The sequence below is a fragment of the Athene noctua genome, chromosome 1, assembly GCF_965140245.1.
Source record: "Athene noctua chromosome 1, bAthNoc1.hap1.1, whole genome shotgun sequence".
Classification (NCBI taxonomy): domain Eukaryota; kingdom Metazoa; phylum Chordata; class Aves; order Strigiformes; family Strigidae; genus Athene; species Athene noctua.
This window is the reverse complement of record NC_134037.1, coordinates 122,314,721-122,339,785: the sequence shown is the minus strand read 5'-3', so window position 1 is coordinate 122,339,785 and position 25,065 is coordinate 122,314,721. Positions and strand designations below refer to the sequence as shown.

The following is a 25,065-nucleotide window of genomic DNA, read 5'->3' as shown; positions in this document are numbered from 1 at the left end:
GAAGTTGTGTAGAATTCTCACTTAGTTAATTTAGGCCAAAGTAATTGTGTACAGTACAGCTGCAAGTTTGTATTTGCTCCTCTGAAAAAGAAAAAAGGATCAGAGCAATTTTTGGGTGAAATTCTGAGATTTCTAAGATAACATCTCACTGTAGGACATCTGGTGGCATCCACTAGCATTCCAGGAATTAAAGGATGTTCCCCGCTAGTGTGGATGTGATGCCATACCCTGGATTCCCCATAAAGGCATGAATGTGGTTTTTAAAGTGAGTGGCAATAGTCCTTTAGGCATCTGTCGCTGGTCCTGAGAGGTCTTGGAAAGGCAACAGCCAAAAAATGTGGGGATGAGAGCGCCACAGGCTGGGAAACAACCAGAATAACTTTAAAACTTTTTGATTCAGGATAAAGAAATGCAAAATAGTGGCACCAGTGGATACGCTGTGTGCAGGTAGAAGAAGAAAAATAGGCTAATAATAAAAATAAGGTTTTTTTGAAGCTGAGCAAGGCAGCAGCAGGCAGAGGACAAAGCGCCGAGTGGAGCGAAAGACGTGCCTGCTCTGCAGACATGTCCTGGCTGGCAGTGAAGCCAGTGCTGTGCCGTGGCTGCTGCACAGGGATTCTGTAAATCCTGTGCATGCTGGGAAACCCTTTGGAAATTAATATTTAATACAGAAATAAAATGATTATATGTACATGTAAATGCTGTATTTATCTCCCTGCTGCCCTATAAATGGCTGGTAACTATCAGCCCAGGAGGGCTGTAATAATTATGGCTTCACTGACTTAGCTAATAAAAAAATCAATTCCATTGAGATGATCTTATGCTTTCCTTAATGGGAGGTACTGGAAGCATAACCCTCATTTTAAGTATGCACCTGCAAGGAAAATGGACTTGCTTGGGGTCCAGCTTTCCCCAAAACCAGAAACTTCCGAAAATGGTGGTTTTTTCCTTAGCTGTTTCTTCCTTAGCAGCCTGTGGACACACAGCACTCGTGAGCAGCAGCTGCTTTCCCTGGCACATTCCAGACCTTCTTCCAACTGAACATCTTTGCTTCGGTTTTGGTTTAGGGTGTTTGGTTTAGTTCATTTTTTTTCCCAGAGAAAAACTCCAAACCAGAAAGTTTTTTACAGAATTTGCATCGGTTTTGTCAATATTTCACTAGAAAAAGTTTTTCTTGCCATGGGAGTGCAAGGGAGACGGGTAGAAACCAAGATTTTAAGAGTGAGCTGGAGTGCAACGTGATATGTGGATGTATACATCCATCCCCAGTCTCCATGTGGGAGCTGATACTGGGGCTGAAGTCTTTAGTAAATGCTTTTATAACAACTTTCTCTACTAGGCGGAGTTGTGTTGTCTTGTTTCCTAGGGGCCATATGTAATTTGTTCACTAATAGACTGTCCTATTTAGACAAATTAGACCTTTTTAACACCATTCTTATTAGTTGGTTTTGACTGCATTGCATTAATTACAGCAGGGATAGGGATGTTGTAATTGTAGAGAATTGTTCTCTAATTTGGGGAAAACAGACAATGCTTGGCATTCAGCTTCTAGTGCGAGTTTGTTATCCCTGTATTTAAACATGGTACTCAAACTATTAACATAATCTTGGGATGGCTGTAATTATGTGAATAACCGGGTGGGAAGGAGTCATAACATGGTATAAAAATAGCACCAGGGAGCATAAACTTGATTTTATAGACAAAGTAATGGCAGAAGGGGGATGGAGATGGGATGCCAACGCTGCTGCATCCTAGGGCCAGCGTGGATGATTTTCACAGTTTGTATCGCGTACAGGTGGGGAGTGAGTGTTGGCATTGCCAAGTGTTGTGCAGCAGTCCCTGTCCTCCCAGTGGAAATTTGGGGTTTATTGCCTGTTTAAAGTGGTTGGGAAATCATAGAAGGCTTTGAGCAAGACCTGCTGAGGTTCATCAGGCACCGTCTCTGGGATACATCTCCCAGGTCGCAGCTTTGGTCCCCAGCTGAAGCAGCCTTCCTCCCCAGCAGGATCCTCCATTCACCTTCATTTAGTTTTATTGCTCTCTTACTCCTTCCCTCCGTGCTGTGTGGAATAAGAGAGCAGAGAGTCTTCTCACAGTCCCCTCCTGAAGCCAAGATCCAGCCTAGAGAGTGAGCCCTTGCAGTACACCCGATACTGAGCCTGATAGAAGGGACACTGCCCCCCGTGTAATTGTTAACGATGCACATCAATACATTGGTTTCCCAGAGCTTTTCTGTATTCTAGGTTTTAAAATCTCTCTGGTGCTGCTACATCAATACCTCTACAATGCTGCAAAGGTGCATAATGCTGACAGGGTAACAGAGCACCTTTCTCTTTAGTGCAGAAATCTGGGATCTCAGCATCTCCGACATGGTGAGGATGTTTGAGTCTTCTCTCAGCCCATGAGATCTCCTTGGCTACAGAGTCACCTGTTAATTTTTAAAAAAAATACTTTTTCACCATTGACTGGCTTTAAACCTGCTTGATTTGGAGCAGGTGAGTTGTTGAGATCCCCCCAGCCCAGCCTGACACCTTTCCCCAAAGCTTAAAATATAGAATATTTGTGTCCCCATGAAAGCTGCCTGCAGGATATGTAGTACAAAGGATTTATTCATTGCTGTCCCAATGGAGGCAGCAATCCCCACACTGCCCTTCGACCGACCGTGTCTTGAAACCATCTTAATATGCTGTATCATGGCACTTTAGAAAGTCAAATCTTGTTTTAGCCTTACTTCCTAAGGAGGCTTATGTGCTCATGCTCTGTTTATATCTTCATCCCTCCCGTCAAGAACTTCTGAACCCATGGGCCTGGATCAGCCGAATTTATCAGCTGAAGGTGTTGATGGTAGTAAGGCTGCAAGTATTTTTTTGAGGTAGATAAAGCAGTGATACTGAAGAAAAACATTTTTGTGTCAGCTCGTGGCTGATCAGGTATGAAGTCCTCAGGAGAGGCTTACAGACACTCAGCCATGGGAATTGCTTTTTTTTTTTTTTTTTCAGAGTCCCATCAGGGCCAGCCCCAGTGTAGGTGCTGCTGCAGAGGTGCCTTGGCAGTGTTGGGGCTCGCAGAGCTCCCCCATTCCTGCTTTCATGGAGCTCGGCCATGCGAGGAGACATTTGGCTGTAGATACCAAGCCGCAAGTAGCGGAGGAGACATTATGACAGCAAACAGGCTTTCTGCAATGTTACAAAAACTGCCAACATTTGGAAGAAACAGAGCAAAACTTGCATTCTGTTTTTTTGCGGTGAAAGCACTCAGGGAGATCGTGAAGCCACAATAATTTGGGGCTTTTTCCAAAGCTTTGTGTCTTGAAAGGAGGTGACGGAAAATTTCAGGTTTTGGGTTTTCACAATGACTTTCCCGCACTTCTGACACCAGAGAAAATGTCAAATGAAGCCAAGTCTACAGGTTCAGGCACAGGAAAACTGATTAAAGCTGCATCTAGTTATGAACGTGTGTGTATGCATAGGCGTGTGTGCATTTATGTGCGTATATGTGTATACATCTGTGTGTAGATATGTATACATAGGCACATGTTATGCAGTACTGTGTATTTTGAACCATTCTAATGGCAGAGTGAGATTCATTATTTTTAATTTCAAGCTTGAGAATACAGTGGTAGGAGAAAACGCCCGTGGAGTCTTATCCTGGGGGGCAGGCAGGTGAGTTTGGGGTACCCTGACAGCTAAACTAGCCATTATTGCGATCCAAACTCTGTGAGCTTGTTCAGGCTTTGCACCTTTTTCCTGCAGACACATGAATGATTCTCCGCGGTCTCGCCTGACCTGAGTAAAACAAAACCACACCCACTGGGTTATATCTCATGAGCAAAAAGCTTGCGGAGACTGAAGTCTCTCAGCAACAACCTCAATGAACTAAATCCTTCTCGGGGAGCAAAAGATAATCATAGGAAGAGGCTCAGTTTCCCTCCTGCTGTGCATCTGTCAGTCAGCTGCCCAGAGAGAGGGTGGAAAGCAGCTCTGCTGCCGTGACCCCGTGGTGGGGAGAGGCGGGGGACCAGATGGGGGAGGGATTACATCTGTGACAGCAAGGGGGGAATTGGGAACGGCCGTGCCGGCAGCTCGGTCGCTGCTGGCTTATGAGCAGGTACGGGGAGGTGCGCCCCGGCTCAGGTGCTTTGAGTCGGTCTTGGGGCCACTTCCAGCCCTCCTGCACGGAGGTTTGGCGTGTGCACCGTCATTTAGAGGAGGAGGTTGTGCTGCAAGGCTGCTGGGGGTGCTCAATCCATTTCTACTCAAAAAATTACTGTGCTTGAGACTGGCACATGGAATTCAAAACGGTTATCTGCTGATATCAAATAGCCTTTTTTCTTAAGTTTTAATCTTAAATTTATACCCGTTCTTTACAGTTTCAATGGGAATAAACTGTTTTGTTTCAAATCAGTGTTTGATATGACAAAGATTGTCTGATTTCAGTGTATAATTATAAACGTAGTACAGAAAAGAATGCAAATTAACCTTTAATAAAGTGGGGCTAAAACTTTTCGCTCCTAATTTCTAGGACACAGCTCTGAGCCCACTGTAAACACAGTCTTTTCCGGTAATTTAAATCATTGCTTTTCTCAGGAAGAGTTAAAATATCTGAAATGAAATGGCATATAACATCAGCAAAAAGGCAGTAAGCAAAACTCTCAACTGCCTTAGTTCTTCTTAATCTCCTCCATTATTTGTAGCCTCTTGGATCTTTGGGGATATCAGAGCTAAGGGTTGAGGTTCCTTCCATGTGCTTCCCTGACACATTTTAACTAACCTCTTTATGACGACCTCTCATTGCAGTAGTGATCAGAGACATGTTGCATGACTCGTCTGAGTGTCTTTTATGAGGAAGGTTGCAGAAAAGGTTCTCCAGCAAAGTCTTTATCATCTCTCTCTTTACCTTTTGTTATGTGAGCATCATACTGTATCCTTGGCTTCCTAAATATTTTCCTCCTTGCTACATGTGTCTTATTTTCAGCTTTTACTCTTCAGTCTTCATTAAACTAATTTAAAAAATAAACATTTCCAAAGTTAGATGTTTTTCTGCTTGGAAAATCTTTGAAGCTTGAGTTTCCACTGCCTTGATTTTCCTTATGTTTTCTGGTAGTCTTTTGTTTGGATGGACGTGGGTCTTCCAATACTCTGTTTTCCTACCAGCACGTATGCCACACTTGAATATTTTAATATTTTTTATTAATATTTAATATTTATTGACTCTAGGACCTTTTGGACTGGCTTTCCCAGTCTTCTCATGTGGTTTATTATTTGTGGCCTGTTAACTCTGATAGGTGGTTAAATTTAATTACATGAAGTTGAACTTGATTATTTAACCTTAATTAAGCCAATCTGGGTCTCCATTCTCCAAATCTCTTGAGAAAGAACTACAGTATTCCCTTTCTGGTATAACCTACATTAGGAGTATCAGCTAAACTTCTAAAAACTGAGTAAGAGAGCTAGATCTCATGGGGCTCTTGAGGTGGATGTTGTTCAAGTTTGACATGGTGGAGATATGCCCCATCTTAAACACTGGGCGGTGCTTTGCCATAATAAAAGCTTGTCAATATGATTTTTTTCCTTTTGCTTTCCCCCCCTTTTTGCTTTCCCCCCCTTTTTGCTTTCCCCCCCTTTTTGCTTTCCCCCCCTTTTTGCTTTCCCCCCCTTTTTGCTTTCCCCCCCTTTTTGCTTTCCCCCCCTTTTTGCTTTCCCCCCCTTTTTGCTTTCCCCCCCTTTTTGCTTTCCCCCCCTTTTTGCTTTCCCCCCCTTTTTGCTTTCCCCCCCTTTTTGCTTTCCCCCCCTTTTTGCTTTCCCCCCTCAAAATATAATGTTGTCCTGGATTTATTTTGTAAGGATTGAACACTTATGGTGTTTAGATTTTAATCTGTTTTTCATTTAACTTATGTAACTTCCTATGTGGCATATTGTAGACAGTTCTTATGAGATACTTCAACTCTTTAGTACAATTTAATTACTTTAAGTGAATGATCCATCTTTACTGGGTGGAATGTGAGGCAATTAATCTACCTGGATGAAAGAATTAACCTATGAATAAAGCTAGAGAGCTTGGGCAGTTGTGGCCCTTTCACTCAGTGGTTTTGCTCTTAGCAGAAAAAAGCCCCTTTGGAGATCATTCTGGTGGGGGCTCAGTTTTGCTCAGTGATTTTAAAAGAAAATTGCAGTGGCGAGTGCCTGCACTAACTAGATGTGCCCCAAGCCTTTCTGGTGGGCATAACACCACCCTTTTGGCGCTCATTCGAAGAGGAAAGTAAATCCAAAAAAGGCAGCGACCTGCATCCACAGCCCCTGGACCAGGAAAACTTTCTGTTACGCTGGTGAGAGCTGTTAACACTACCACCCCGGTATGCATGGTGATGTATACCACAAGCTGTCTCAGTTATGTTTCTGGTACCAGTTGTTGAGTTAATTCTTCTAAATGTTTCCCAGTTGTTTTCACTAATACTTGCATAAAATTAATTGCTTTTTGAACGTTGCTGCCATAAATTCTCAGGCTAATGTATCAAAAGGCAACAAATATAAAGATCAAATAGAACATTTTGTACCTGGACAGGTATTACATAGATCCTCCCATAATCTGATTCAGCCTGATTGTAAATCTGTTGTAACTCTCGGATTTCCCTCCTATGTGAGATAGCAAATGGCCGTCTTCCATCCCAGGTGATCAGGCTGGATTTATGTTAGCATCGAGGTGTCTGCTAGAGAGCTGTGTGTTGTCTGACTTACATGTGTGGCACAGATAGGTTGCTCCTAAAGTAGCACATCACTTCTAAGAAAATGAGAAAAGCAATGTGAAATGCATGACTGGTTGGTTTGCCAGTCGAATAAGAAATGGTTTCTAGAGGCCATGAATTATGCGCCAAGTCATTTTTAATATTAATTTTATTGGTGCTCTTTAAAGTGGCTGTAGCAGTGGCATTTTGAAAAGATTCAGAGTAGTTAGAACCTACGGCAAATAGCAGCTCCAAAAAGACTGTTACCTTCCTGAGAAAACCAATGGCAAATTAAGCTACTTCTTGCCTCAGAGAAGAAAATTAGACCTTGCTCCTGTGAGCTTTGATGCTTGCTTTGCTTTGAGCACAAGAATAGTCTCGTTAACCCTTATAAGACCAAACTGTAGGAATTAAGTTATGCCTATGCGTGGGTAGGATAAGGGCTTAAACCCCCCTGAGCATCAGACCCGATCTGTGCCTCTGAGTTTGTGGTTTCCCCATGAAATGCTCACTTCAGAAGATGTGGACTCGAAGGTCTGAAATCATACCCAGGCTCCTGGGGTAATGAAGACAAATCACTTCACCTTGCAGTCACATGGGGCTTGTCACACTGGATTTTCCCTGCTCTGCCTTTTCCTTGTAGGCAGCGAGCACTCCAGGGTAGGGACCGCGTCGTATGTGCAGCAGATGTGGCTCTTGCCTGGTAGCGGTATCTACAGTCTTTATAATAACTGGGATGAGTTTGTCTCTCTGACATCAGTTAAGCTAAGTTCAGACAAAGCCCCTTAGAAGAGTTAAATCTGTGTAATTCCTTGGCGAGCTGGGGGCGTTGGTGCGAAGGCATCTGGTTTAGGAATGCATTTTAAAAAAATCTCCAGTGATGAAAGCAGGTAACCAAATAAAAGGTATTCTGGGCCAGATTTTGCAATTACTTGGGCTTCAGTGATGTGCAGAGTCTCCTGTCGACTCAAGATTAGTGATCAAGGCAGTGATTTTACCAAGCGTTTGGCGTTTTTCCCTCTGTGTATGAAAATACCATCGCTCATTGAATTTATTGCTGCTGTTCAGTGACTGAGTCATCTGTGTGTCTCTGAGGCGGGATGCCGAGGTGTAAGCGATGGGGCCTCATCCTGTGGGGTGCAGAGGACTCTTGGTACTCAGAGCAGCACTAGCTAGTGCTGTCTGATGTATCTTGAACCTTGCGTTGCCTGACAGCGTAGGGCCTGTTGGGTTTGATCCTACCAGAGATACCTCTCCTTTCTGTTGGCTTTGGCAGCTGTGAAGCATATTTCACTGTTCTTGGGTTTGGGATCCTGAGCAGCAAATCTGGGAAGGATGGACAGCTTTCTTGGCAGAGAAGGGAAAGAAAAACCTGAGTTGTACTGCTGGCGGGTGGGTGGCTGACCTGGGTCCCATCCTCTCAGCCTGTGTGCACATCTCCGTGTTTTGAGGAGACACTGAGAGACACTGATACCAGAGCAGTTAGAGATGATGATGATAAAACTGCCTTTTGAAGATCCTCTGTTGAATCCTTGCTTTGAATAAGACCTTGAAGAGACCTGCTTCTCCCACTCCAGCTGAGCTGCATGGCCTTTGGCATTGGAGCAGTGTCGTCACCTTTCTGTCTCCTCAGTGGTTTCATGAGCCATGCCTGCATTTCTAGGGCAGAAGATACCAGAACCTCTGTGCTGGATTCAGCCCAAGTCCAGAAGTAACTTAGATCCTCCAAAACAGTATTTTTTGACAAATACATGGCCATTCTTTAAAGACCTATTTCAATATTTGTCTGACACGTGGCTGGTGTTTCTGTTGGTCTCTCTTGACATGTTTTCCATAACCATTTTTAATCGTTACTAGCAGGATGAGTGCTTTCCCTTCCCAGCTAGGTTGAGTAATTGCCCTCCTAGGAGATGTTTCTTTAGCCTGCAGTAGCCATGAGCCCCAGCACGCACGAGTCCTGCGAGTCTCAGTATCATGGTGTGAGACCTCCTGGTCAGCTCAGCCCTGAGGTGGTGGGTCCGTGCTCAGTCTTTTCTTCATGAGCTCCCCAGGGCCTTTGTCATGTGTTTCTCCTCCTTTGCCAGCTCTGTCCTTGCTTGCAGAGCAAATAAATCCCAGAGCACCCCCTGCTTGCTGGGTGTCTACTGCCATAGGTGGCATTCTTGTATGGAACAGGAAGATATTTAGCAGCAAGAAAAACGTTTGCTGGTGGAAGGCTACAGCATCTGCAGTCCTTGGTTGTCTATGTGAGCAATGTCAATATCTTTGCCATAATAACAGTAATTTAAACAGGTACTGTTGACTGAAGGACAGTTGGGGATTGTTGAATTTTACATCTCACCACAAGCTGCTACTGAGCCCCGTTCTGCTGGTATTCATAGGACTACAACTGAGCAGCTCCTTTGAAGTCCGTGGCAGTAAATTGATGTGAAACCAGAGGAGCACTGAGACTGGCACCTGGCGCAGCTCCCCGGCAGTGTGCCGTGATGCTGTAGGTGGTCGGCAGCATTTTTTGCTCCTCCTGCAGAGATTCCTACACAGCCGCTCTCCCTGGCAGCCTGATTTATGCCCTGGGATTTATGGAGCTGAACAAATGATTATAGAAGAGCTATGCGTTTTATTACGGTTGGACCAATTTTCCCAAGCCAGAGGGCAAATCTCTACCTGTGCTCTGGCTGTGCAGCTGCTGCGCATCCTCTTTGATAGTCTGAAAGCTGCAGATTAGGGGATTCAGGGGGCCAAAGGAATCATTTATCCTCCCTTGGAAGCTGGGCCCAGGAACGGAGTAGGTGTTGCTTGCAGTTTGCCACCAGCTGTGCCCTTGGTGGGGGATGCAGCAGGGTACAGGTGGCCCAGTTCAGCAGAGCTCAAGTGGAAGCAAGCTTTACAAAATGAAAACGGGGAGAAAATTTTTTTAAGTTTCATTTAAATTTACCAGATGTGTTTGGTCTCAAAGCTCATTACAGGAGTGAAGCTGAACATTTACCTTCATCTTCATGAGCTACTTTGGTAGTCCAGGAACTGCATTAGTGCTGCCAGAGTTAACAAAGTGTGCGAGCTAAAAGCTTTGTGTAGTCCCTCTACTTTCTCAAGCATCTCTGAGGCCCATTCCTCAGCAGTAGGCAACAGATGTTGCCAAGAGTGAGATCTGACCCACAGGAACTACACTGGTGGTGCCGAACAAGCCAGAGGAGACCTGGCTGGGCTCTGGCATCCTGGCTTGAGGTTTCAGCACTCTGTGATCAAGAAACGCAGATTTCCATGTTTGAACTGAGCCCATTGAGCCTGGAGCATTGCCAACACCACAGAGTTGCTGTTTCCATGGAGGCAGCTGTGAAAGCAGATTTTTCCTTTTAAAGAAAGGCAGAGCATGGGACAAAGCTCATGTACTCCAAACGGGTAGAAGTTCTTTACCAAACCCTGACAGAAATGCACTGCTACTGGTAAATCTATGCAAAAAGTGAGCCTCTATTAGCCTCTCCTACATAAATGAATTTCCTAGAAACCAATTGCAAGCATGTTTTTGCAGAAAGCTGAGGATTACTCATGTATGCTGGGTGGCTTCTGATGTTCCTGGGGCCGCAGGTGGAGATGGGGTGTTACTGATCTCAAAAAGTCTTGTTGCCAGGGTAGAGAGACGGGGTTAAAGACCTGAGCCCAAAGGAGTTTCATGGATTTGTGAAGCCCTACTGTTGGGGGAAGGGAGCTGCTGAGGCTGGGTCTGTATCTAATTAACTCAGTTCTGAGTGATCAGGGTGCTAGGAGACATACTCAGGGCAGACCCAGCAGAAGGGACCCGTAGCAGCTGCCACGTGACACCACTAATTGTGCTACTGCCACTTCACCCCATGTACAGCGTGGCTCCTTCCCTTCAATACTGGATCAAGTCAAAGCTACTTGATTGATTCAGCTCCTTCTTGCCTGGCCTTTCCTCCCTTACTCAGTTTTCTTCTGCATCCATCCCCTCAGATGGCTGCCTCCCCCTCCTCCACCGGCCATTCGTGTTGATCCCTCCTTGGTGCTCCTGTCTTCCCTGATAAATCTGACATGATTGCTACATTTGTGCCTCCCGCCCTGCCCTCATCGCTGCTGCGTTTCTCATTGCAGGCCTGCTCTCTGCCCGGTCAGCCTGTGCATGGTTTCACTGTAGGGACTGTCAGTCCCTTGTGTCCTTTGCTACAGGCACGTGCACTGGGGTTTTCTCTTAAATTCTGGGAGCATCCTTCAGTGCAATCTATGTCACAGCAAATAAATGCAGACTGATGCTTTTGCTGGTTGAGGGTGTCACAGCACGGTGGTGTCTCCCCACCTGCACGCTGAAAATTTTTCTGCAGTTTTTTTCTCCTGCTTTGTGTCAAGGAAAAGAGCTTGGTGCTGGTTAGCACTGAATAGAACTACACAGTGATGACTGGTAAGGGATAATGCTGCTCTTCCTGCTTTCTGGTTCAGCAGGGTAGGTACTCTTACATACAGAAAACCTTGCCGCAGAGATCACATACACCGCCAAGCGGATACCACACGGGGCGAAGAGGAAGGCATCAGCGGGAAGCAGATGGGCAGCACAGTGTGAGGTTTCCCTGCCATTTGCTGCCTTGCTGTAGGAAGCTCAGAAATGAGTTATAGCGGGACCAAAGAAAGAGGGTGAAAAAACCGTTGAAACCCATCAGTATTCAGAAGAGCAGAAGGAACAAATATTTTGACCTACATGACCACTGGTGACTCAAAAGCTTAAAGGCAATATATGTCAATGGTGATGGTGCCACTAACAGCCTGAAGGTGTGTGGGGAAAAGGCAGAGACAGACAGCTGCTGACTTCAGGAGGAAAATGCAAACTAATATAAATAGTCTCTTTGAGGGTTCACTCTCTTTTGCCCTGATGACGGAGTCTCTTTCCAAACCAGACTTGTAAGTTAAAATACTAACTTCTGCCAAAACCGATTCAAGTACTCTACCTTCCTCAGAGAAGAGTGTTTCATTACGCTAATCCAGAGAATAATTCGGTCTGAATCATCTCTACGTGATTCATCCGTATGAATTACAGACTGATTGCAATTTCTGCCTGTGTTTCTCCCAGCTGAAAGCAAGCTGACCTGCAGGTTTTTGCTTGGGTGCATCCATAGGAAAATTTTGCTTTGCTGGCCTATTGTCATTTTTCCCTCATTCCAGATTTTTTTAAACAAACAGAAGAGATTAACTTGAGTGGAAGGCTTAATTGACCTATTTCAAATAAATCTCTTTCCTAGAGAAGCTTGAATTAAACCCCCACTTTTCTTCCTGCAGTTTACTGACTGGTGGTACTTCATCTGTAAAACAATGTACTCTGATTCATTAAGCCTTAATTCCTTAGACTTTTGAAAGCTGGTTTTGTAGGGATATAGAATGTATAACACCTGTCCTAAAACCTGTCATTTTAATAATTTATTAATATTCTGTCTTGATTTTAGGCATCTGGTAGTGTCTTTTAAATTTCTTTTTCTTTTTGCTCTGTGTCCTTGCGACCATAATTTGTATGTATATCCAACCTAGTCCCTGCAGCACCTGAGTTTGCCTCTCTATTGCCTTGCTGTGTATTTATTAATTCCACTGCATGGTGACATTAAGGAAAATCCTTTTTATCTGCTGCTGTGAGCTGAGGGCAGTTTTTTGGTCTTGTATTATTTTGCAACAAGCATCAGGAGTCAAAAAGTGAGAGGGGTGTAGCTTTGCTCTTGATAATTCGATGTGACAGTGAGGGTAGGGACAAAATAATAGTTGGTGATGAAGTTGGGTTTGAAATGAAGTTTGGAGAGAGTCTGGAAGATTATTTTGCATAAATAGGTAATAGAGGAGCAGTGTGGGGAAGAATAGATAGGGGGTAGTCCTTCAGTAGCAGGAGCATGGCAAAACTGAGAGCCCAGAAAAAACAGGTGATGTGGAAAATCTGCAGGGAGTCCTGGTTCTGCTCAGAAAGTGGAAATGGAGAAGGAAGCTAGTACTGAGTTCCTTTCGTGTGCTTTTCAGATTTAAGTATGCCTTTAGCCAAGAGAAAAAAAAACAACCCATAGTTCCTTCCCCCCTCCCTGATCTGTAATTTCCTTGCTCTGATTATTACCAAGTGTGGAAGCATTTGCCTCTGCACATGTGATGGATGCCAGTGGCACTGGAAAGCTGTCATCAAGAGGGAAAGAGAAAAAAGTCTTTTCTTATGTTTCCTGGAGCAGAGTTCAGTGGAGCATTTCAGATGCTTGCGTTCAGATTATTGCTCTTCTGCTTTGCCTGTAACTCGCCTTTTTCCTCTGAATTAGAAAACTACCTATTAATAAGCTGATAGGCTAATAGTGATTTTACACGTTAAATAGCGTGATTGTTTCATCCCAGCGGGATTTGTGTGCTTTCAAGTTTGGACAGCTAAAAAATACATATATTGCTAATTAAATTAGACTTTATTTACAAATACTGCCTCAGAGATTTTCCAGGTCTTAAATTTCCATCTTTCCTTTTCTGGTGATCATAAATTTTGCTGGATTCAGAGTAGGTAATGTGCAGGTCAGCCTTTGTTGAGCTTTACAAAACGTTGGCTCAGAAAATGTTGATGAAGGGACACAGTTTAAGTTGCTGAGATTTTGGTTTCCATTGAGATGCAGGAAACAGTGGCAGCAAAAGGGAGGGAGGGAAGCAACATCTCCTCTAGCCTGTGTTACAAGGAAAGGGAATAGGAAATCAACCTTCTCGGATAAAGTCAACTGTGTTCCCACTCTCCCCTGCTTTTGAATGTGCTGTCACCTATATATAGGGTTATTTTTCCCATCCTGCTGTCACTAGAGGGAAATAGAGAAGAAAGTGACTATTTCTAGGGTCAGAGTCCTCCTACTGAAGCCAACAACAGTTGACTTAGGGCCCAAATGATGCTCTAGAAAGCCCAAGACTGGTGACACAGCTCTACACCAGAGAGAAGATAAATGGCATTTGAAGGTGGCTTTCAGGGAGGTAAAAAATATACAGCAGTGAGTACCTGGCTCTGCTCTCATCAGGTATGCAGCAGCAAGATTTGCCCTAATGAGTCTGATAGTGACACTTAGGATGAAGTCTGAAGCTCTTTGAATTGTGGAGTTTCTTTTGCATTTTGAAACTCCTTCCCCATAAGTCAAACTCTATAAAAGAAACAGTAACACCAGCCACCCTAGTAAACATATTTTTTTTTTAATTTCTCCGTAAATATCTAGCTGTATGTTTGGCATTTAAAAAAATTAATCAATACTGAATGAACTGATGTTGTTAAATGGCACCATTAAAGGCTGCATGGCAGCTCCACTGCAGATACAGCTTTTCCAGCCTGAGCCCCCACTAGCAAGAGAGAAGCAGCTCACATGGACTTTGCACTGATTTATTCATATCACAGCTCATATGTGGGCGAGCTGAGTCTTCAGCTTTTGGCGTCCTGAGCATTGGTTACTTTCAAGGACACACCACAAGTAAGAAACATGGGGGGACGAGATGATGTTATTTCCATTTAAAACATTCAGCCTATATGTAATAAGGAGAAAGAATAGTTATAATAACATGGTTGATTACCGTCAGAGTACTAAAAGGGAGTTTTACTGGAAAAGGTATTACACAGCCCACTATGCTTTGCATAATCATTTTAAAAGCCATTCAGGACATCTTCCTGCCTTTATCCTAAAGAAGCTGGAAGTAATTTAGAAAACCAGGGTTGTCAGTAGGGCTGAACCCAAGGCTGGGCACTGCACGCAGTTACACGTGCTGGAGTGGGTGCACAGGGTACAGCCAAAGGCTGAGTCAGAGCATGCATGGACTGCAGAGACTAACTTACAGGGGTATATTGTAAAGATGTTTCTGTCATTTGTGATGTCTCAAATAATTTGAGCATCATGGCTGTCTTAAAACCATCTTTCTAAAGCCTTTATATTGCCCCATGAGGCACACAGTAAGTAATCTCTGATGCCCACCCAGAGCACGGACAATTTTTATATCAGCTGAATCAGGAAGTACCAGGAAATGCATTTGAATCATATGTCCAAAAATTTGAGGAAAAACCTAAGTTGACATTTGAGAGGTTTTACCTTAAATAGCTTTTAAGTTTTATGTTATTCCATATTAAGAACAAAAGGAAAATGATCAAAATGAAATGAAAGATTTGGTAGGGCAATGTATTTCATTTGACTAGAAACAATAATTTTGTTCCAGTAAGAAAATATTTCCATGAGGATCTGAACTCCTTCTGCACACTTACTTCTTATCTCAGACAGCAAATTTTGCATTGCCTTTTTTCACTAAGTGCTAACTCTGCCCTTCACCACCCCACATAACTGTGTGTTTCCTTAATGCATTTTTTTGCAGTCACTTTCCCTGCTCATCTTTTAATTTCCCAGTTGTATAAGCAGCTTTGTTAGAATCATTCCTTAATGAAGTAGGGAATGAATGAACAAACCTACCTCTCTGCCACTGGAAACAGTGGTGAATGCAACCAGAGTAGGCATGCAGAGATGTCTTTTTTTAAAAAAAATATTATTTTCTAATTGATGGTGTATTTTTGCTGCTGAGACTTCATGAAGGACCTGTATTCCCAGATGCAAATATGCTCAATTTGTGTTTTCCTGGGAAATAAAGAGGGCCCAGGGTCTGGTGGGCCACCAGCACCATTTCCTTGTGCAGAATGGGAGCCATGGGCCATTGACAGCCAAGTTCCTCACCTCTGTGCAGGCTCAGCATCTTCCCCTCTGGGATAAATAAGATTTCTCAGAAAACACTTGGAGAAGATCTTGCCTTCTGTCACAGACTTCTTCTTACGATGGCGTTTTCTCAACAAAGCAGCCTCCTTTGGAGCTGCTTGCAAAATCAGTTGGTGCGGCCTGGGGAGGGATGATGCAATGTTGTTCAGGCAGGAGCATTTCTTCTGGGAGAGAAGTGGTGTTTTGACATAATTGACTAAAAGTTTGGAAGCTGAACCAGCTCATGCACACGGTCATCTGGCAGTTTCTCCTGGTGTTTCAAGACCAAGCTTTCTGGGTGTCATCTTAGCTGGTCACGTAGTCACCTGGCAACCTCCTTTTCTTGGTTTTTTTGAGAGGCTGGAAGTATCATTTTGGACCATTTCAGATGAAACCCTTCATCCTGGAGAGGTAAGACATGCCCTTACCAGAAACAGCATATGAATGACCCACCAAAATGCAGTGATTCATTTGTGCACATCCTTCCTCCAAAGGAAGGAATCAGAGCTGCTTTCTGTTGCAACATCATCTCTTGGGAGGTGGTGGTGGTGGCAGTGGCCACCCGAGATGCACTAACCTCTCCAGCTGCTCAAAACCTACCTTATCTGTGGTCAAAAAAACATTTATATTTTTGTCATTTAAAATCTGGAAAACAGTAAAAACCTCACAGCAGTGTTCATCTTTCTGGGTTTTCACTGATTGCCGGGAGATAAAAATGTGTGGGGTTTTTCTTATTGCTTACATTATATTAAGTTTTTTGTTTGCTTTTCTGTGTCTGGTCTCAAAACTTTCACATTGGTTTCATAGATACAATACAAAGGGTCTCCCATTTCTCCCCACAATCTGTGTATCCTATTTAAACAGAGAACAGGTGAGACCCATCACTTCCAAACTGATGTCTGGAGATGGCAAAATACAAAATCTGCATGACAAGGTCACTTAGCTCCAAAAAAATTCCTCACTTGCAATTGTTGATTGTTGTGGATGATCCAAAGGGAGGAGAACTGAGCCGGCATCACTTCATAAACATTCAGTGTTCTGTATAAAGAGCTTATGGTAAACTTTCTGAAGGAGGTAATAAATAGTAAGCTCTAGCAAACCCTTCCAGGGATCAGTTCTCATTTTTAATACGGAAACTGAGTATTGCATGACAGCAACTCAGCAGATAATAGGATAAGAATTGACTTTAAAACCAGTTTCTCAGCATAATGCAGAGTGGGAAAAAGACAAGAAAATATGTAAGGAATACAAACTTAAAGTAGGATCTATACATTTGCATTTATTGTAGACTACAGAAATACTTTTCCTTCAGTTAGAATGATACAGAGCAAAACGTGATACTGAGGTAGGAAACCCACAGTAATAACAACAGCATGTGTGATTTTCATCTTCCAGGCACTTGCTGTGGATAACGTTAATCTGTAGACATGTTCGTTTGCATTTTAAAGATATTTTGAGATATCAAATAATCTGATTTTGTTCCATTTCTTGGTAAACACAGGTCAGAAGATGTGTTTCATCCTAAAGAATATTCTTATTAGAGGCTTGCCATTAATAATGCATTAGGAGGCATTTGCTTCTGTTGATCATTCACTGGAAAGCAATCTTTATTGCAAACGTTATGGTAATAGAGCGATTCCTGAGAGCCAGCACAGCCTGTATTGTTTTAGAAGTAAAATAAGAGATACAATTAATATTATTGTAGAAGAAAATCAGCGTACTGAATGCAAACATACCAGTGAGGATTTATGGCAGGAGGTTGGCTCCAGAACCCCCATCTTGCTATTGTGTCTCAGTTCCACGTGATACTGTCACAGGCACGTGTCCCCTTCTGGTCCCCTTCGTGCTCGTCACCACCTGCCCTGTGGTACTTGCTGGGTGCTGTAAAATAACCAGTGCTAGGGCAGGCACTCCCCTAGAGCCCCTCCTCGCTGCGGTTTTGGTATCTTCATGGATGCAACCAAGCACAAGATAAATGGATTTTAAGACCTAGAAACCATCTTGCATCTTTTTTTTAAAGTGAAAGCTGCTTTTTACAAATTATCAGGATACATCACTAGTAAATACAGGGCACTTGTGAGGAGCAGTGTGGTTTTGTGATTAGTCTTTCCTGGGAATTGTAAAAAATCCCAACCACAGCATAACACGCTGCAGCCATCGGTATGTTTGTAATGCCAGCTTTGCAACTACCGTTAAGCACTGGGGAGGAAACTCAGTTTCAGAGGATTAAAATTAAAGCATTACATATGCAAAACCGAAACAAGACATTTTAAGGTCCCCTTCGCTGTGCTACAAGTCAGTGACAATCCATCTATTCCGCCGAGGCTTTGCCAGCAGGCCCCATTGAGGTTGTGACCCAAAATGCAGAGAAGGTGTAACCCAGACTGTGATCAATCAGAGCAATTTTCCAAGTGCTTTTCAAGCACTTTGTTCGGTCCTTTCTCTTGACAGATGTAGGATTTCATATCCTTGCAGTTCTTATCCTGCAGTCACCCCAACCTATAGCAACGTTGATATTTACTAATGCTAATATTCAGAATTAAGTAATAATGTTTCACAGCCCTGGTTTTGATATTTCCTGCAGGCTTTCCTGATCTCTGCTCACTGTCTTCTCTACTGATATATCATCACTTTCATTCTTGATAGTCTTTCCTTTTACTGATTATTTTTTCCTAATTCAAAACATAGATATAGAATAGCTGTTTCAGACACAGAAATACAGTACCTACATCCTTTATAGTGTAGAACTCTGTATTTTAAAATATTAATAATAATATCAAATCAGAAAAAATATTAAACTCCTTTGAAGTTTCAGAAATAACTTGAGATTTGGGGTGTCTCATTTAATGGGCACCTTATTTAATACCCCCTCCCTGTGGGTGTCCAGCATAACCTACAAAGTTAATACCATTAGTTATCTTAAGGTGAGCACCCAAAGGACTATTTGCTTCTGCAAGTCTAGAATCTTTTCAGTTGCTAGGGATAGAAATTATTTGAGTTACCTCCAGGGGTTAGTGGGGTTTTTGGTCTTTAATTTGCCCAGAGCTGTTCTGGACTAATTCACTGCAGGAACCTCTGTCTGTACATTGGTATAGATGTGTGCATGTGTATAAGATAATAGAGAGTGACTGACTACAATACATGCGTTTAAGCTACTCAGCTGAAATTACTGAGCATTAAAATCCACTGGGAATCACGAGACCTCTGAATTAGGAAAGCACATGTCAGTCAGTGTGTGGAAATGAGTCCTCTTACAAGAGTAGCTTTCAATAAGAAGAATGAGTATTGTTCCCTGGAGTACATCAATCCTAGTTTGGCCACTCTGTACCAGCTTTTACTATTTCTCTAGAAGCATACGTTGCCTTTTGTTACTATTTTTTTCCTGTATTTTGTTCCATTGTGCGTTTTTATTAGATATATCTCATGAGCCAGCTATCAAGAGACACCCTACTGTGCTGTGACGAATGAAGGCATTTTCAACTATAAACAAGGTATTGTGGGATTGAAAAGAAACGTGGACAATGACAAGTCCTGGACGGCTTGTAATTGTTTAAATGTATTTTTATTATGTTGTGCAGTGACATGGGAACACTGAAAAACTGGCTGATTTGACCTAAAGTTGAAGTGAGCAGAATGCTGCAGGGTAAATGAGGGACTTTGAGAAGGATAGCGTTTTTGTGTTTATTGGGTGTAGTCTAGTCCATCAGTATATGTTTTTCCATGATTAAAAATGTATTTTGGCAGTGTTTAAATGACATAGGAGCCTGTCCCATCTCAAAAAAATAGAAGGCACCTTGAAAATCCATGGGAATAAGTCGATTCCTATTGACCATCAAACTTTTTTGTGCCTAAAACTCATGTGGGACTTAGTCTGGAAAAACTGTATGATCACAGGTGTTTTTCATCAGTGACACTTTACATTTGGAAGAGTTTAGCAGCATGATAGAAGACTCTCAGAACTTGGGCTGTATGGGCTGACTTAGTTAATTCAGGATTTGTAGATCCTTTTTGTTGCTGTCAGAGTCAGTGTTTAAAATCAGCTTGATTTATTAGTAGGGTATGTCAGAACATTTTCTAAGGGTTTATTTTGTTGTTCCAAAATTGAAACGCTCAGATCAGAATTGAGAAGAGCAGAGAGTTAAGCAGGGATCACAGGAAACAGAGTCTCTAATTAGATGGATGAGCCAACCTGGTGTTCTCCTGCATTTGCTGTTGTCCATTCACATGACAAAAGAAACAATATCCTTTCATGAGGTCTGAAACTACCTTGTATCTGCAGTAGTAATGAGACCTCCCTCTAGTTAAGACCAGTAAATGAATGAATAAATGCAAGACGTGACCGCAGGACCCACCTACCTGTGATTTGAGCGTGCTCTGCAGGCAGCTGCCCTCCAGTTCCCCAGTGCCCCCTGTTCATCTCCATCCTGTACATCCAGAAGGATCCTCTGGGAGTTAGGGAAGTATTTAGGCGTCTCTTATCTGGGAAGTCAAAAGGTTTTCTTCTCTGTCTTAGAGTCACAGCGGTGTATCAGGCCTGACGTGAAACCAGTGAGTTTTTTAAGAGCCTTTCCATTAACTTTATCAGCTTCTCATTCATTCGGCTCTGTTTTTCCAGGTATAGCTGCTTCTTTCATTTCCTGAAAAATAGGGTAGCGTTCTCTGTATTTTCAGTTAAAAATAGAAAAATAGAGGTAAATTCTTTTAAAAAAATGTATGCCCAAAGTCAAGGCACACTTTTTTTTTTTTTTGCAAAGGAAACACACTCTGATTGCAGCCAACAGCAGCGAGTCCTCACTGAGAAGCTTTGAACCATCCTTAAAGCAAACTAAAAGGAAATAGAAAACTATTGTTGTTGCTATTCCTTATTAAAAAAACCCAAAAAACAAAACAAACCATTTTCCTCATTTTTATGGCTATATAGATACATAGATACGCATTGGTCTCCTTCCCCTTGCTTCAGCAGCGGGGAGTTGCACCAGTGTGAGCTGAAGGAGAACCAACATCATTTTTATCTCTCAGAGTATGTATTAGCGATTTATGCTGCCATCAGTCCACACCAGGCATTTGCTTTCTCCTCGAGATTGAGTATCAGCCCAGCTCACATTTATCTGGAGAACTGGCTATGCAAGCTGGCTTGACATGTTAATTTAATTTGTTCTTCTCAATTCGTACTCTTTCATTTATGATCAAATATCAGGAAAGGTTACAATTAATCAGAGCACGGGAACAGAAGCTGGAAAAGCTAATGATGTATTACTGCGTTTTGGTTGCTCCAGAGGGGAATAATTGAGGTCCTTTTGCTACAGAAAACTATTATTAGAAAGTAAAATTATTGAAGGAAAGCGACCCACACCCATCTCCCATTTTGCAATCTGTATTTCCAACAGTTTTCTTAAAAGTTCTTAAAAATGAGGCATTTTATTAACACTCGTGGCTGTAACCAGGTTTTTTGGCTGTGTGGCTGCCTTGGGGCAAAACGTGCCTTTTCACAGGGCACTGTAGGGTCTGAGCCCTCGCTGCTGCCCCCTGCTCTGGGCTTGCAGATGATACTCAGTGTGCATGAAGGCAGTTTTCAGATGCTAATAGTGTGCCAGTCCTCGAGGGAAAAGGGCTCTGCTGCTGCTTGCTCAGCAGAGGAACCACAGGGAATCCCTGCAGAAGAAATACAGGCTGAGGGAGTTAATGTGGTGTGCGCTTCCTAATTGAAAATGAACTAATTGCTGTTTGTTTAAAAAGCAAATGTGTTGCTGGGCTGAGACAGAGGATGAACACCGAGCCTCTCTGAAGGGAATATATATGTTCAGCTCTGGGGCCCCCAACATAAGGAGGACATGGACCTGCTCAAGTGGGTCTGGAGGAGACCACAAAGAGGATTGGGGGGCTGGAGAACCTCCCCTGTGAGGACAGGCTGAGAGAGCTGGGGGTGCTCAGCCTGGAGAAGAGAAGGCTCTGGGGAGACCTTAGAGCAGCCTCCCAGGACTTAAAGGGGCTACAGGAAAGCTCCGGGGGGGGGGGGGGGGGGGGGGGGGATGTGGGTCAGGGTGATGGGACACGGGACGGGATGGGACCAGACGGACTCTTTATCAGGAGATGTAGTGATAGGATGAGGAGTAACAGTTTTAAACTGAAAGAGGGTAGATTTAGATTAGCTATAAGGAAGAAATTCTTCCCTGTGAGGGTGGTGAGGCCCTGGCACAAGTTGCCCAGAGAAGCTGTGGCTGCCCCCTCCCTGGCAGGGTTCAAGGCCCGGTTGGACAGGGCTTTGGGCAACCTGGGCTGGTGGAAGGTGTCCCTGCCTGTGACAGGGGAGCTGTAACTAGAGGATCTTTAAGGTCCCTTCCAACCCAAACCATTCTATGATTTATAGCCCAGCCCTGTGCTCAAGCAGCAAAAAGGTGTAAGAGATACATGCAGGCTTCCCAGGGTTATCAGCAGGCACTGCTGCTGGGCACAGATGATTTCCCTGACTTAGTGGGACACAGCATCTGGCTGCTGAAATACTATAAAAAAAATAAAAGGGGCATTTGTGTAGGTATGGTATGCAATCATAAAAAGCTCAATTTTTAAGTAAAATTACCCATCTCACTTTGTTATTTTAGTTACTAACTTTATAAGCTTATTCTATGGTTTTATGTATTGAAAAATTTTAGATCTTTGCTCAGTGTTAGTCTGTGGGGTCATCTGGGATGGCAAGGGCCATGGTCAGTGCTTAGTGGATGCACTTGGGACTCTTTGCTAGTTTTCAAGATTACAGGACAAAGTAGGTCTGTCCAACTTTCCTAGTTTTCAGTCTGAAAGAATAGCTACTGGGAGGAGAATTAAAAAGCAGCTCTGACTTTTTCATTGCGAACAGGATCTGGCACTCTTAGTCTTATTTAGGATATGATAAAAGATACACAATACAATTAACATTAGGATTGAAGCATCCTTTTTTCCTTTTATTCCCACTGCTTTGTGTTTTACATGCTGTAAGTGCAAAAATTTGTTCTTAGAGGCTATTTACATAAATCTGGACTTTCGGCTTTTCAGTTAATCAGTCCCCCTGAGTGTCCCCTGATCTTATGTGGAGGGGAGGGACAACCCACCAAGACCCCAGGATGGAGCCAAGTGTATGACACTTAACAAACAGAGCAACCTGTCACCTCTGAACATGAGTTCAGGGATAGGAGCTAAGCAAGGCTTTAACTTTTCATGGGAAGGCTATTGCTGAAAATCCTGCCCTGAGCACAGACATGGGAGGACCTGAATGGGCTCCCCTGGCACCCAAAATAATACTGCCACCCTCTTACTCCAGGGCAGGGCTGTAGGATACTTCTTGCTGAAAAAATACCTTCGTTTGTGACCAAGAGGCAGCACGACGATGGTGCAGTAGCTGACAGAGTGGATTTGCTTTGCTGGTCTGTCACACACCTTGCATGGGCAGTTATCTCAGACTCAGGAAATTTTCTCTGTGTGGGGCAGACCTGATCTGTTGTTGAAGTTCACGTGTGAAATTTGAATCAGTCCGGGAGTTCATGGCACTGTGATGCTCAGTGAATTATTTCTGTGCATAGAAAGGAGTGTAATGAAAAGGAGCCAAGTCTGGCATAGATCTAACAGGCAGGGTGTGCTGATTAGCATGTAATTTGATTTGTTAGGCACTACAGTAAACAGCATTAAGTGCAAAATGCAGTGATTGCTCCAGATAGCATCCTTTCAGCATTACCTCGGTTCCTGCAGCAGCTGAATGGAGCTGTGTTACAACTGTTCAGCAGGCACCAGCAGAGCTGGCAGTACTCCTTTCTTGGGCAGAAGTTTGAATAACACAAATACGGCCATTACAAAAGGTTTTGGGTGGGGGTATTTACAGAGCACAGCTCGCCCATTTCTCCTGCTATACCTAGTCCTTCTCCATTCCCCAGTGGTGCAGCTGGGACCAACACTGCTGTGGGTTACTCAGCCATCATCAGCCGGAGAGGTGGTGTGAGAGTCTGATTTTCCCCACCAGTATTGTGTTTTCCTCCAGTAAATGTCATATCCGTACTTTTTCCATTATGGTTTTGGTAAAGAAAGTCCCTTTTCTTTATTCTTGTGCCACAGTTGGAGGAGCCCCTCAGCATTGCAGCCGTGAGATGAACACAGACCTATCTCCTGGCTCCCCTGCTTAAGAACAGACTTGCTTTTGGTCTTAGGCTATCTAAATTCTTTGTTTGCTGTAACTGAAGGACCATCTCCTTCAAAACTCCTGTTTACAAACACAAAATTAATGTGCTACATCATTTCAGTGTAAGGATAAAGTCTTCCTGTAGAAATATAGGTGTTCAGTTTTTGGCCCCTCATTGCAAAAAAGGCCATTGAATGACTTGAGCATGTCCAGAGAAGGGCAATGGAGCTGGTGCAGGGTCTGGAGTACAGGTCTGATGGGGAGCGGCTGAGGGAACTGGAGGGGGTTAGTCTGGAGAAGAGGAGCTGAGGGGAGACCTCATCACCCTCTACAACTCCCTGAAAGGAGGGTGCAGAGAGCTGGGAATGAGTCTCTTGAACTAAGTAACAAGCAATAGGACAAGAGGGAATGGCCTCAGGTTGAACCAGGGCAGGGTTAGACTGGCTCTTAGGAATCATTTCTTTCCAGAAGGGGTTGTTGGGCGTTGGAATGGGCTGCCCAGGGCAGAGGTGGAGTCCCCATCCTTGGAGGGGTTAAAGAGTCGGGTTGACCCAGCGCTGAGGGATCTGGTGGAGTTGAGAATGGTCAGTGTGAGGTTAATGGTTGGACTGGATGATCTTGAAGGTCTTTTCCAGCCTAGATGATTCTGTGATTCTATGAAATACCCCATTGAAGCCGTGTAATGCCGAGTGCTGTTTTTTCTCCCTCCCCAAAGCTAGCTCAAGCCCACTACTATCAATAGTAGCTGTTGTTAGGTCAAGCTCCCCCAGGCCCCTTGTGTTGAGTATCACCTTGCGCCACGTATGTGATGCTGAAATCAGCAAAACTGTTCATTGGCAAAGCACATGCAAGTAGAGCACAGACATCCTGGTGGTGCTCATTCCCACAAAAATAGCAACAAATTATGAGTACGATACCTCTCATTTCCTCTCATTCTGTGGAGGTAAGCACAGGAGGAGCCAGACGGAGAGATGGCATTTGCTGAGAACCTGGCACAATCAGGAGTATGTTGGAGGCTGTCAGGAGGAATTAAGTCAAGGGTGAGTGCTCTGGCATAGGGAGGATTGGGTGAGGAGGCCACACAGGCACCTCCGCAGAGCTACCCTGCAGCCACTTACCTCCCTTCACCTCTGCTAAGTGCAGGCGATTGCCCCGTTGTCTGTGGGATGTTTTCCTATCTAATCCCATTAGGAAATGAGGGTTTCTTAACAACTGGGAGAGGATTGCTGTTTCACGTGACAGAGAATGGATAGGTGCCTGAATTAACTTGTAAATTCACACATTTTGTCCTCTTGATTTTGTAATGTGTTGCGCATGCGTTACCTGGCATCCTGAAAAGGTCCATCATTTCTCTTCAAAGCACTTAGGGTACCTCTTATTCCTAAAAGAATTTGATAAGCCTTGGAAAGCTTTTGCATTTTTTCACTTGTCCAGGATGTTTTCTGCTTCCACACCTGATTAAATACTTTATTTTTGTATCATATCAACAAAGC

The 25,065-nt window shown here is 43.5% G+C and overlaps 1 protein-coding gene across 2 annotated transcripts in view; it reads left to right on the top strand.

Moving 5' to 3' along the window:
- PAK5 (p21 (RAC1) activated kinase 5) overlaps nucleotides 1–25,065 on the top strand; it is a 94,580-nt gene that overhangs the window by 22,168 nt on the left and 47,347 nt on the right. The window contains exon 2 of one of the 2 annotated variants that reach the window (XM_074914661.1): nucleotides 18,844–18,920. The exons of the other annotated variant lie outside the window; for it this stretch is intronic. The gene's annotated coding sequence lies outside the window, so the exon portion shown is untranslated. The remainder of the gene's footprint in view (nucleotides 1–18,843; nucleotides 18,921–25,065) is intronic. 2 annotated transcript variants of the gene reach the window in all.